A 13,050-nucleotide genomic window follows, 5' to 3' on the forward strand; every position below is an offset into this window, starting at 1 on the left:
CTAAAAGGAAGATGGAGTGCTATTAGAATGCAGGATTGGTTGCTGGCAGCAAAGCTGGGCAAATGCCCCCCATACCTGGGCCCCATGGGGGAGTCCGGCGAGCATCAGTTCAGTAGCTTAATTCATCCATGATGATTCATTGCATGGTGATCCTGAGAGCTCTCATTCATTCTGAGTTCATTCACTACATGGTGATTGAGCCCTTCCGGGTAGAGATACATCAGTAAACAAAGCGGACACAGTCCCTGCCTTCATGGAGCTCACAGCCCCCTTAAACCATCCACCTCGACTTATAAGCCACTGAGTTCATCCTTGTTGTCATGAGCCCACACTGGCTGTTAAATGGGCCTACCCAAACCTCAGCCCTGGTCTGATAGAAAGTCTGGGTGGGAAGGATACCACTGGCACAGAGTCAGAATTCTAAGGACAGACATCTCTGCGTTCAGCTCCTCTGCAGATTAAACAGTGAGCTTGGTGTGGACACAAGGAAATGCAGAATGTGATAATGTCACAGAGGATTGATCACCAGCTGGTGACCCTGAGGGGTCAGCAGACAACAGAATAGCTTGCTGGAAACTTTGTACTGAGTGATTTTGGCACATAGTTCAAATAAATAAACATTCCCATTTCGGCAGATTCGTTTGTAGGAAATAATAATTTTACATTCAAAGAATGAACTGAGCTACCTAGAATGTGTAGTGTGTGTGCGTGTGTCTAGGTGTGTTAACTAGCAAGTATGAGGATGAGTCATGTTTTTTTTCTTGTTTTATAAAAAAGTGACATCTGGGCATCCCTGGTGGTCAATGTCACGGAAAAATTACAAGCCTTGGGGGCTTCTTGATCTAACTCTCTAAATTATTTATCAGTGTGGACTCTGAGCAAGTTACTAACTTCTCTGAGGTTAGCTCTCTGTGGTCTGACGAGATTCTCCTCATCTATAATGTTAGAATAACGATATCTACATTCATCACGCACTTACCACGTGCCAGACACTGTGCTGAAAATTTTAAGTATATTATGTAACTTAATTTGTCCCAAAATGCATTGAAGTTTTATTTATACTGATTTTGCACATGAAGACTCAGACACAGAGCAGTTAAGTAACTTGCCCAAGGTCACGAAGCTGGCAAGTGTCCTAAAGGCAGGATTTTAACCCAGCTGCATCTGACGCCAAAGCCCATGCTCTCCAAAGCCTCATTCTGCTACCTTCTCATGGGGTGTTTCTGGCAGGACAGGTGCAGCTGCAGGTACCAAAACCCTCAAAATTCTCCCTCACAATCATCAGGGACAGCAGCTCCTGCTTGTTGCTTTATCTTTTTCAACAAGCGGATTCCACCTTATGGTATAAGATGGCTTTTGTGTCCAGCTATCATGTCCACATTCCAGTCAGCATAGAAAGGAAGAGTCAAAAGGGCATGTTACCTTCTGTTAAGGACGCTTCCTGAAAATTGCATACAGTACTTCTGCTTACATCCCATTGATCACATGGGCAAAGAGAGCCTCAAGGGAAGCTGGGCTATGTGATCTTATTGCAGGAAGTCATGTGCCTAGCTAAAACATGTGGGATTGTATCATTAAGGAAGAAGGGAAGGCTGGATTCTGGCACACAGGGTTATTGAAACTGGGAGGGATAATGTATACGAAACTCTTAGTTCACTGCTGGGCACACAGTAGGTACCTGGAACATAACACTGGTACTCATATTATTGACCCATATCTGGCATCCACTGGAACAAAGGCAGAAAATCATGCATTCAAATCAGGCAAGGCAAGATCACAGTAAAAGGGTAGGAGACGGAAAGATTTTTAAATCGCCATGATCTTATGTTTTGGCAACTCCTTTTTCACTCACAAAAAAGCACCACCTTTGCTCATCTGCAGCATTCCCAGGACGACATGGAGGGTGATAATGGGGAGATGCTTCAGCAGCCATCCCTAGCAGAATCAGTGCACACGACATGACCCCCTGGCTGATAGTATCACAGGTGACGGTCAGTAAGTAATTTCTACTGCAGCAGTTAATGGAAATGCAGTTTTCATTACAGTAAGAAAATTGAAATCTCAGCCCGCCTCTGTGGGTTCCATCTGGCCCATCCCTCATTTCTCATAAGATTGTGTGTTGTTTCCATTCCCCTCATGATTAAGCTTTATCATGAAGGGTAGGGGGAGTGGGGTAATTGAAATCCCAGGGAAATCTCCATATCACACTGCCATTTAACAATCTTCTTCAACCATCCTGATACCAGGGCTCCAAGCAATTAGGGAAGGATCACTTTTTAATTCAAGGTGGAGATATTACCTAGTAGTTTCAGATGGCTGGCCTGAGGTGAAGTGACAAACATGCAGCCAGTACGGAAAGAGGAGAAAAGAGGAAAGAGTGTGGCACCAAGGGACCTATGTCATTGAAAAGTTCTCAAATGTATGAACAGCTTCCCTTGGGTGGGACGTGTTTGGGGCATTGACACTCTGAATGGCTCTCAGCACAAAGTAAGTTTTCAACTCCATTTGGCTCTTGCTCTTTGAACTGCAAATGATCTATGGCAAATTTTCTGCCTTGTTGAGGAAAGTTAACTGAACACGATGCAGACTTGCTCCCTCAAATGCCCCTTTCCTCTGAATTCTGGGTCATTGCCCCTCAGCTCCTGACCTGTCACAGGCCCCTCATGTCCTCTCCTGTCACTGCTGGCTCCTTCCTTGCAGCTCTTATTTTTGCCTACAGAGTAGGCAAGGAGCTAACAGATTTGCGGCAGACAGAACATCTGTTCAACCACACAAGTCAAGGTATTCAATTTCATAACTTTGTTGAGAAAGCAAAAGCACTAGACATCCTCCATTCGGCAGAGGCCAGTCCTACTTACAGCTGAAGGTTGTATCTCTTCCCTGTTTTTTCCTGACATTGCCCATCATAGGACCAAATGGCTCCTAGCTACAGTTTTCTTGGCCAAGAACTGATACTGTATCAACCATGTGTAAGTCATTTCCAGAAGAAGGACTATAGTAAAATCACAAAGGAGGGAAAGTTGGATTTTAGCAGACAGCCAGAATCAAAGGTTTCCCATAACCTCCTGCACCCTGGCATGTTCCAGCCATGACCAATTCCACGTCGGGGTGATGGGGAGATCCCCTGAGCCGTCCTGGAGAGCTGAATGCCTTTTCTGTTTGACTGCTCAAGATGCGCACAGGAAGGGAATTGCCATATCCCTCATTTGTTCATTCACGCGTCCTCGAAATCTTACCTTCTTGCCTAAACTCTCTCTTTGGGGGACACCTCTTTTGCCATGATTGACAGAAGTTCATGCACACTGGAGCTAAATTCATCTGTTAGTTTCTTGGAGGACATCCTACCCCAACTTGCAGGCAAACTGGGATTCCAGGCTGGGGATCATTTCACTGGTCACTCAGTTGGGTTCAAGTTCCCTCTTCAAGCCTGGAAACTCCTGTGTCCCCATTCTTACCCTTGAATCCTGTTTCATTTGCACTGGCATATCCAGGAAACATTTGAGCCTGCAGATAGCAGGACTGACTAGGAAAACAGCAGAGTCTGGCTTATCCTCACCTTCTCCTTTTGCATCTCTGAATCCAGTGAAACCACATGATGCCCCTCCAACACCCCAGATATGAAGCTGATCCCTCTCCTTGGCCTCTTGCAAAAAAGAAAGCCAGTAGTGCCAGAAAACAGACAGCAGGCCAAGGAAGGGAAGAATCACAGGTCACAGATTTGGCGTTATGAGGAACCTTAGAGACTATCCATGCTCTTCACTTTACCGAGGGGAGTGCCATGGTCAAGGTCACACACAAACCCGTGGCAGAGTCAGGCTGAGAGACAGAACTTCTGGCTCCCAGTTTAGGGCTCTCTCCAATGTGCCCAGTGTGCCTGATGAAATGCTGGCTGATTTATACCAAATGACATTCCCCAAATGCTAAAGTCCCCATCATCATGTGAAGACACCAAAGAGACATCAATGTGAAACAAGTGACGAGAGAAAGGGGCGGGAGCTTCTTTTTGTTTATGGCCATCTGGTGATTCTATTGGCCTCTTCGCAATGGGGGAGAGTTGGATGGATCTGAAGGATCCCTGGGAAGGGAGCAGAAGAAACGAGGCAAGAGGGTCAGAAGAACAGAGCATGGTGGCTGGGAAAGTAAGCTATGGAACCGGCCTGCATGGGTCTCAATCCCAGCTCTCCCACTTACTAGCTGTGTTGCTTACACTTTCTGTGCCTCAGTTTATTTACCTATAAAATGGAGATAATCATACTATCTACTCAAAAGGTGAGGAGTGAATGAGTCATTTCCTGGAAAGCACTTAAGACAGGACCTGACACACAGTTAGCCATTGGTATTATCACCAGGGAAGGGAAGCCTGAGGAACAGCCAGGAGAAAGCCACAGGACATCTCTCAGGCCTGACCGTAAGTAAATCCCCCTCTATTTCTAGTAGTGTTGCTAGGAGGTGGTATAGTGCAACGAAAAGGGCCTGAATTTAAAAACTGTATTAGTTAGTATAAGGTTCAGCTGCTGTAACAAAGAGGTCTCCAAATGCCATGACTTACAGAGCAAAGATCATTCTTCTGTCACATAACAATCCTGATATGAACCGAGCAGGTCAGCAAAGCCACTCTGTTTCTTTACAGTCATTCGGAACCCTGGTTCTTTCCAGGGTCTGTCAGACTGAGTCATCGCCCCATTCAGATTTTAGCCAGCAGGTGGAGGGAAGAGAGCATGGAGGAGGCATACCTGGGATCTTAAGGCTCAGGCCGAGAAGTAGCACCATGATTTCTGCTCACATTGATTTGCAAGAATTTCATCACATGGTCACACCTGACTGCAGGGGAGGCTGGGGATGGAGTCTAGCTGGGCAGCCATGAGCCCAGACAGGAGGGGAGAGCAGACCCATGTTCAAATCCAGTCCTTTCATTGACTAATTTTATTTGGGGGAAAGTTATGGAACCTCATTCCATCTCTTTTTGCTCATTTGGTCTCTATTGTCAGTCATTCTTTCATCCCACAATCCTGAGCACCTGCCATGGGCCAGTCATGTTCCAGGTCCTGGAGATACAGCTTTGAACAAGACAGACCACGTCCCTTCCCCTCTGAGGCAGGTTCCCTGTAAGGCTAATGAGGAGCCTTCCAAGGACCTTTTCTTTTCATTCTAAATCAACATTCAGGGGCCGGCCAGTGGGGTAGTGGTTAAGTTGGTGCGTCCCACTTCGGCAGCACGGTGGGTTCACAGGTTTGGATCCCAGGCGCGGACCCAGCACCACCCGTCAAGCCATGCTGAGGCAACATCCCACATAAAGTAAAGGAAGATTGGCACAGATGTTAGCTCAGGGCCAATCTTCCTCACAAAAATAAAATAAATCAACATTCATTTTCCTGCTTAATTTTATATTCTTATTTTTTTAATTGTTTTTCTAAAAAAGGACCTCAGATTGATATGCTCTTCAGGTCCCACAAAACTTGGATCTGCCCCTACTGCTCTCATGGAGCTAACAACCTAGGTGAGAGAAAGAAGGTAAACAAGTAAACAAATGAATATATACCACATCAGATGGCGGTAAGTGTTAGGATGTAAAAAACACAGGCAGGCGAGGGGGAGAGCACGGCTTCACTTAGAGCAATGCGAGACGCTCTCTGAAGGGGTGTCACGTGAGCAGCGATGGAACAAAAGGAGTTGTTTCTACTTTTTACTGCTATAAAGAGTACTGTGATTCATCCTCTTATACGCAAATCTGTGTGCACGCTTCTGATTATTTTTTAGAATTTATTTCTGGTAGTGGAGTTAATGAGTCAGAGGGACAAATGTTTTTCAGGTTCTTGAAACCACGTGCCGAAACCTCTCCTTTTACCGAGACTTCTCATCAGGACGATAAAAGAAGCAATGATAGACACCTAGATTTTAAGGCATTTTAAGTATCATGTTTTCAAAGCTTAAAGATACTCTAGACTGTTAAGGGTCACTTACATCTGGATGGTCTGGGCTTCTCCCTGCCCCTCGTCCTAACTAGCCTTTTCCACCTCCCACCCCAAACACCTACATGCAAGTCCTTATCCTAGAATTATTTCTGAAGTCACAGCATTTTAGGGCGAGAAGGAACCTTGGTGTCAATGAATCCATTCCAGAGATATTACTGACTCGCCCGAAGCCTCAGAGTGAGTTCATGGTCAAGCTAAGATAAAGCCCCAATCTCTCGATTCTTGTCTCGGAAATCAAAATCAATCACAAAATGGAAGCCGGCTGGGTGGCATAGTGGTTAAGTTCTCGTGCTCCATTTCAGCGGCCTGGGGTTCGCAGGTTCTGATCCCCGACACAGACCTAGCACCACTCATCAAGCCATGCTGTGGTGGTATCCCACATAATATAGAGGAAGATTTGCACAGGTGTTAGCTCAGGGCCAATCTTCCTCACAAAAAAAGAAGGAAAAAAATCAATCACAAAATGAAATATGTCTGCAGTGTTTTGTGATAACAGAACTTAATACAGAAGTTTTAAAATGAACACCCATGGAAATGGCCTACCAGATCTACCTGCTTTGTCAGGGTTGTGAGCATTAGCTGAGATAATAAATGTAGAGTACACCAAACACTGCTGGAACATTGGAAACATTTAAATGTTAGTGATGGATATTACTTTGGTGGCAGAGCAAGGGGAGTGTCCCAAGACAGATGTGGGCCCCGTGGGAAAGGGAGCAGGTGTGGGGTAGCGTGGGGTGGTCTTGGGGCCTGTGGGCATGGACAGAAGCCCTCAGCATAAAGGGGCTGGCCATTATACCTCTGGAATCCTAGGAGCTGGGGAAGGAATCAGAGGAGACCACACAGAGGGAGAGAGACCTTCAGCCTGGGTCAAGGGAACCACAGGAGACAGGGGCCCAGCTGGAGGCCTCTGCAGAGCCCATGACAGGGCCAGCTTTAATCATCTGCCAGGCCACCCCATGGAGGCCAGCTGCTGGCCCAAAGGGCTCAGGCCACCCAGCCACGTGAGAACTATCTTATTCCTGTACCTCTCCCCTTTCTGGGCTTCATTCCAGGCATGGAGGGAAACACAGCTAGCAAGGGGAGGAGGTGAGCAGCCGGAGAGGAGAGGAAAAGGACCATGCCCCGTTTCCCAGGGCACGCTTCCAGGTTGAGGCATGGCTGAGCCAAGGGAGGAGAGGAGATTTAAGGCTAAGTCAGTTTCAGTTTTAACTATTACCTGGGACTTGCAATGCTAAGATCTGAATTGAGGCTACTCTTTACAACTCAAAGGATTTGTTTATTGCCTGAATGTGACAGTAAATTCATTGGCTTGCCCAAATCAGCACTGGGGGTAGAGGAATTCTGCTGCTATCAAACAAAATTTAAAGAGACAAGGTGGAACCCCAAAAAACTCAGATCTGCCCCTACTGCTCTCATGGGGTTGATAGATGATAGATAGATGACAGATAGATAGATGATAAAGAGAGAGATAGAGTTGCAATTTGTTCACAATCTCTGTTCATGCTTTTTCGATGTGCCAGTTACACATGATTTTAATTTGATAGTTATTCTGGCTGTGTCAGACACGTGCAGTGTTACTTTCTAAATAACCACCTGTGGCTAACAGAACCCACGTTTTGTGTGTCTGTGTGAGAGGAAGATTTGCCCTGAGCCAATGTCCATTGCCAACCCTCCTCTTTTTTTGCCTGAGGAAGATAAGCCCTGAACTAACATCTGTGCCAGTCTTCCTCTACTTTATATGTGGGATGCCTCTATAGCATGGCTGATGAGTGGAGTAGGTCCATGCCCAGGATCTGAACCTGTGAACCTGGGCCACGAGAGCAAAGTGCATGGAACTTTAACCACTCGGCCAGGGAGCCGGCCCCGACAGGACCCACTTTTATTCCACTCTTGTGCATTCACTCATGAATTAAAAGCAATTTGCTGGATTCTTTTAAACTTCACCTTTCTGATTGCATGCATGATAGTTTTATTTTCTATAATCCTTTTATTCACTTGAGCCTCAGTAATATACATTATATAGGCCAATATTACACTGAGCTCAACATAAGCTCAAAGTTACAATAATTGATTCCTAATGTCTCTGAGCCATGGGGCCAGAGTCCCACACAGTATTTTCACGTTCCTCTGGGCCTTCCCCATCCCCCTCCATTGACAGCCTATGCAGATTACATTGAATCAATTTATTCATTCATTCATTCATCATTTATTGTATTGGGTACCCTCTATATGCCAATCACTCTGTGGTGTGCTGGAGACACAAACTTGATAGCTGAATGACACACAGTCCCTGCCCTCAAGGCACCTAGTATTTAGTATTCCATGATTCGATGCATGTTAAATTACAGTGATAACAGGTGATAAGGAAGACGGCATTATATACAAGGTACAGTGGGGCCACAGGACAGAGTCATGAACTCTATTTGGTAATGGGTCAGATCAGTTTCACAAGAGAGAAGACCGTGGAGCTAGAAGGATAAGCAGGACTTTCCTGAGCAGGTGAAGTGGAGCAGGGGAGACGGAGGGAACAACTCATACAAAAGCTCTGCATGAGTCAGGATGGCCTAAGTTATGCCATAACAACAAATGACCCTGAAGCCTTAGTAGCTTAACACAGCTGACGTTTATTTCTTACTCAAATCATATGTCCAATGCAAGTCACCCGGTTAGGGGGGTGAGGAGCAGGAGCAGAGGCCAGGGATCTTCTCTACACGGTCACTTGGGAATCCAGGTTAGTGGAATCCATACATCCTTAAAGCTTGGCTTTCAAGTTGGCATTGCAGGAAACAAAAAGCCAGAAGGTAACACATTGGCTCTTAAATGCTTTGGCTCAGAGGTGACACATATAATTTCCATTCACAGCCAAATGGCTAGAACTAATCACATGCCTGCCCTGTTATGAAATGTGCAGAAACACACACCTATTCCATGAGTAGTAAATGTCTCTGCCACAAGCCCAAAGGCATGAAAGAGTTTTCTGGGCTTAGGAAACTGAACAGTTCAAAATGACTGGAGAAGAGAGTGCAGAGAGGAAGCATCCAAAATTGAGAAGGGAAATATGATAGGGACAAGATGATGAAATGTGGTGGGCCATGCATAGGAGTTTGGATCACCTCATGTGCAAAGCAGAGCTTTTGAAGAGTTTTAAACATGGTATCATGGCCATATTTGTGTTTTAAATAGGTCTCTCATGCAGTAACATGGAAGATGAATTGGAAGGGATTAAAACAGGAGATGGAAAGACCAGTCTGATTCTTACCATTGTCCAGGTTAAAGATGATGAAGGAACTAAAATAGAGTCATTGGGGATGAATACAGGGAATGTTAAAGAGATAGTCAATAGAACTTCATGACTAATTAGATACGGAAGAGGGAGAATAGGATGACTTCCTATTCTTCTGCTTTAGATGGGCCTTGGTGCCACCTATTAAGATAAGGAATATAGGAGGATGAGTAGGTTTAGGGAAAAGAGAGAGGGCAATTTGGAACCTGGGTCATCTGTTGGGCTTGTTATGGGTTGAATTTTGTCCTCTCCAAAGATATGTTCAAGTCATAACCCCCAATACCTCAGAATGTGACCTTATTTGGAAATAGGGTATTTGAAGAAATAATTAGTTAAGATGAGGTCATCTGGAGTAAGGTTGGCCCTTAATCCAATATGACTAGTGTCCTTATAAGAAGATGGCTATGTGACAATGGAGGCAGAGATTGGAGTGAAGCATCTACAAGACAAGAAACACCAAGAATTGTCAGAAAACATCAGAAGCTAGAAGCAGCAAGGAAGGATTTTCCCCTACGTTTTAGAGGGAGCATGGCCCTGCCAACATCTTGATTTCAGACTTCTAGCCTCCAGAACTGTGTGAAAATAAATTCTGTTGTTTTAAGCCAATTTGTGGTACTTGGTTATAGTATCCCTAAGAAACAGATACAGGGATCCAGATGGAGCTGTCCCATTGAAAGGTATGGATGAGGTCAGGCCAGTCTTCTTTCTAAAGCCCAAGGAGGGGTTACTAAGGAACAGAGCATGCTGGAGGAGATTTATTCTGCCCAGGGTGGGGAGGAGGAGAGATATTGAACAGGGAAACTTCACGATGAGGACAAGATTGAAAAGGGCTTTGGAGCGTTAGAAGAAATCTTTTTCTCTCCTAGCTGATGATAGACTTCTGGGAGCTAATCTACACTTCTATTCAAGTATTAGACAAACCTTTATTGAGCACTTTTGTGTTAGGCTCTGTGCTGGGCACTAAGAATATAATGGTGAGCAAAACAGGCACCCTCCCTAGTCTCCTGCAATGTCTAATCCACCGAGGAGACAGACACGGATCGAATAATCACCCAGAAAAATATATTAGCACTCACTCCGATAAGTGACATGAAAGGAAATTAACAAGTGTTAAGAGAACATAGTGCAAGGAAGTTGTTCAAGTCTGAAGGCTGTAAAAGGCTTTTTGAGGAAGTGATGTTTGAGACGAGATCTGAAGACAGGGAGTGAGTTTTAGGTGAAGAGGGAACAGGAGGAGACAGTCCAGGCAGGGGCTCTGAAGCCGGGAGGGGAGATTTGAGGATCTGAAAGACAGCCCTGATGTCACTGTGGTACATAAGGGAGGGGCTGAGGCCGGGAGCAGGGAGCAGCCATGGCTCACTGGGCCTTGCAGGGTTTAGTCTTCATCCCACGAGGAAGGGAAAGGCAGTCAATGAATTTCAGCAGCAGTGCGAAGAGACAAGATTCAATTTATGGAGTTTTGGGTTTTTTTTTTTTTAGATCACCTTGATGAGAATGGTTGGAGAAAGGGCATAATGGAAATAAATGGAACCCTTAGGAAACTATTGTACTGGTCCAGCCCAGAGAGGATGATGGCTTGAACAAAGTGGTAGCAGTGGAAATGGGGGATTCAAGAAGTATTTCTCTAGGCACTCAATGAAGGAAAAAATGAACTAATGAATGAAATCAATGGTCCGTCTCTGTAGCTATTCCACTTTCTCCTCTGTCTCCAGGTTTTAAAACACTGTCTCTCTCAAAATTGACATTGATGCCTCAGTACAAAAGATCTTGACATCTGATAACGAAGGCTCAATCTATAAACAAGAGGAAATTAAACGATATTCTGGCAAGATGGTGAGACTCTTTCCATTTGGACAGAAGGAGGCCCATAGAAGAGAGAATAAGAGGTTTGACCCCTGAAGACTTTCATAGGCCAGGGAGTTCCCAAGGCAAGGATCTATCTGAAGAAAGGGGTCCCCCCAGCCCCTGCCAGCCAGTGCGCTTCTCCCATCTGATATTCTCTAAGGAGTGTGACTCATAGGCACTGTGTCCAGAAGGAACAAACGTACGGTTGAGCTCTCCCACGGCACTCTGCAAGACAGTGTTACCGCCTAGGAAGGGCTTAAGCTTCTGCACTTCAGGTTTTCCTCCTCTGTTGCACTTAAACTCTAGACATGGGGATGAGAATGGAGTCCAGACTGTGGCCTTCACATTGCACAAGAGGGTGTGCCTCTTCCTAGGGGTGTGGCACACACCTGAAGTTCTGAGCACCAGATTTCCAGCTCCTGATGGAAGCAAAGCTGTGGTCCTGGATGCTGAGAGTCTTGGCCCACTTGTGCAACTTGGGATGTGTTGAGTTCAAATTGTTCACTCAGGTGGGTACCTAATCAGCTCTAAAAAGCTGCACTAGGTGGGCCTCGTGTTCATCTTCCCTCTCCATCATGCCAGGGAAGGATGGAGTTGAGGGCAGTGAAAGGCAGCCAGCTGTCTTTAAATACCGAAAGTGTCTCACAGCCGATAGAATCTGAAGAATACTGGAGAATTGCTTCAAATCTTACCTTCTTCCTATTGTTCAAAAGATGCTGGAATGGACTCTGTGGATTTAATTTAAATTCAATAATATGTTTTCATCCTAATTAACCACGCAACAAGAGCTACTGAGGAAATGACACAAACAGATGACTCAATATTTGCTTAATAATGACATCACATTCACATTTATGCCCAAATTCCAATGACTCTGAGCTACCCTTGCCAGAGGGCAGGACCTGAGCTCCTCTTTAAAATCTTCCTGTTATTTCTGGCCAATCCCAAAGGAGTGTCAGTGTCTTGGCCACCAGAGCTACGGAGCGTTCTCCATTGGCTTTCTCTACAGTAAGTCGTCACTGTTGGAGTCCACCAAACAGACCCTTAAAGAAGCCTCTTTGTCACCACGGCTGACAGTGCCTTGCCTGTCCTCCTGACTCAGTGCCATAGCTTGCCATTTGGGTGCTGAGGCAGGACTGCCTGTGCCCAGAGTCTCACAAAGTCTTTCATAAAAATAGTGTCTTCAGTCTGTGGTCCTTACCCCTCCCTTGGGAGAAAACTCAAACCTGGTTCCAAGGCGGGTGGAGGAGAAAGGCCATAATATTCCTTTCTTGTCATCCCTTTTCTCTCTGCAGGGCCCCCTGCACACCTCAGTTCCATCTCTCAGCCTTCAGTCCCACCAGCCCCAGGCAGATCCACAGAAGCACGTGGAGAAGGGTTAGTTACTCCTTACTCCTTTTGCCAACTGCATCACAGCCTCAGCCCCTGCCGCCCAGACACACATGCGTGCACGCACACACACAAGCACACGCACGCATGCACATGCAAATTAATTTATGCATAGAAAAGGAGCCGAAAGGTCACACATCAAGGAGTTTTAATAATGGCAAGAACCCTGGAGGATGAGTGTTGGGGTGTTTCTTATTTTTGTCTGCTGGCATACCCACTTGCCTTACTTTTTTGTTGTTATTTTATCTTGTAATGCTTTTTTATTATGTATTAAATACATTTTACATTTTATTATGTAATGCTTTCGTTTTTAAAAATCACTTTAGATATTAACATTTGGCTGATAACCGGAAGCCCTCCAATTTATTTTGGTCTTCCTAGAAGCTGCATTGAACCCTTGGGGAACTGTTGAGTGTCAGCTGGCTTTATGTCTCAATCTAGTACAGCAGCTCGTGAGAGCGGCCTCTGTGAGCCCTCACTGTGGGCCAGGCTCTACACCAAGCACTTCCCATGCACTGGACCATGCCACCCTCCCCAGAACTCTGGGGCGGCCCTGTAATC

The sequence above is a fragment of the Equus przewalskii genome, chromosome 3 (assembly GCF_037783145.1).
Source record: "Equus przewalskii isolate Varuska chromosome 3, EquPr2, whole genome shotgun sequence".
NCBI lineage: Eukaryota > Metazoa > Chordata > Mammalia > Perissodactyla > Equidae > Equus > Equus przewalskii.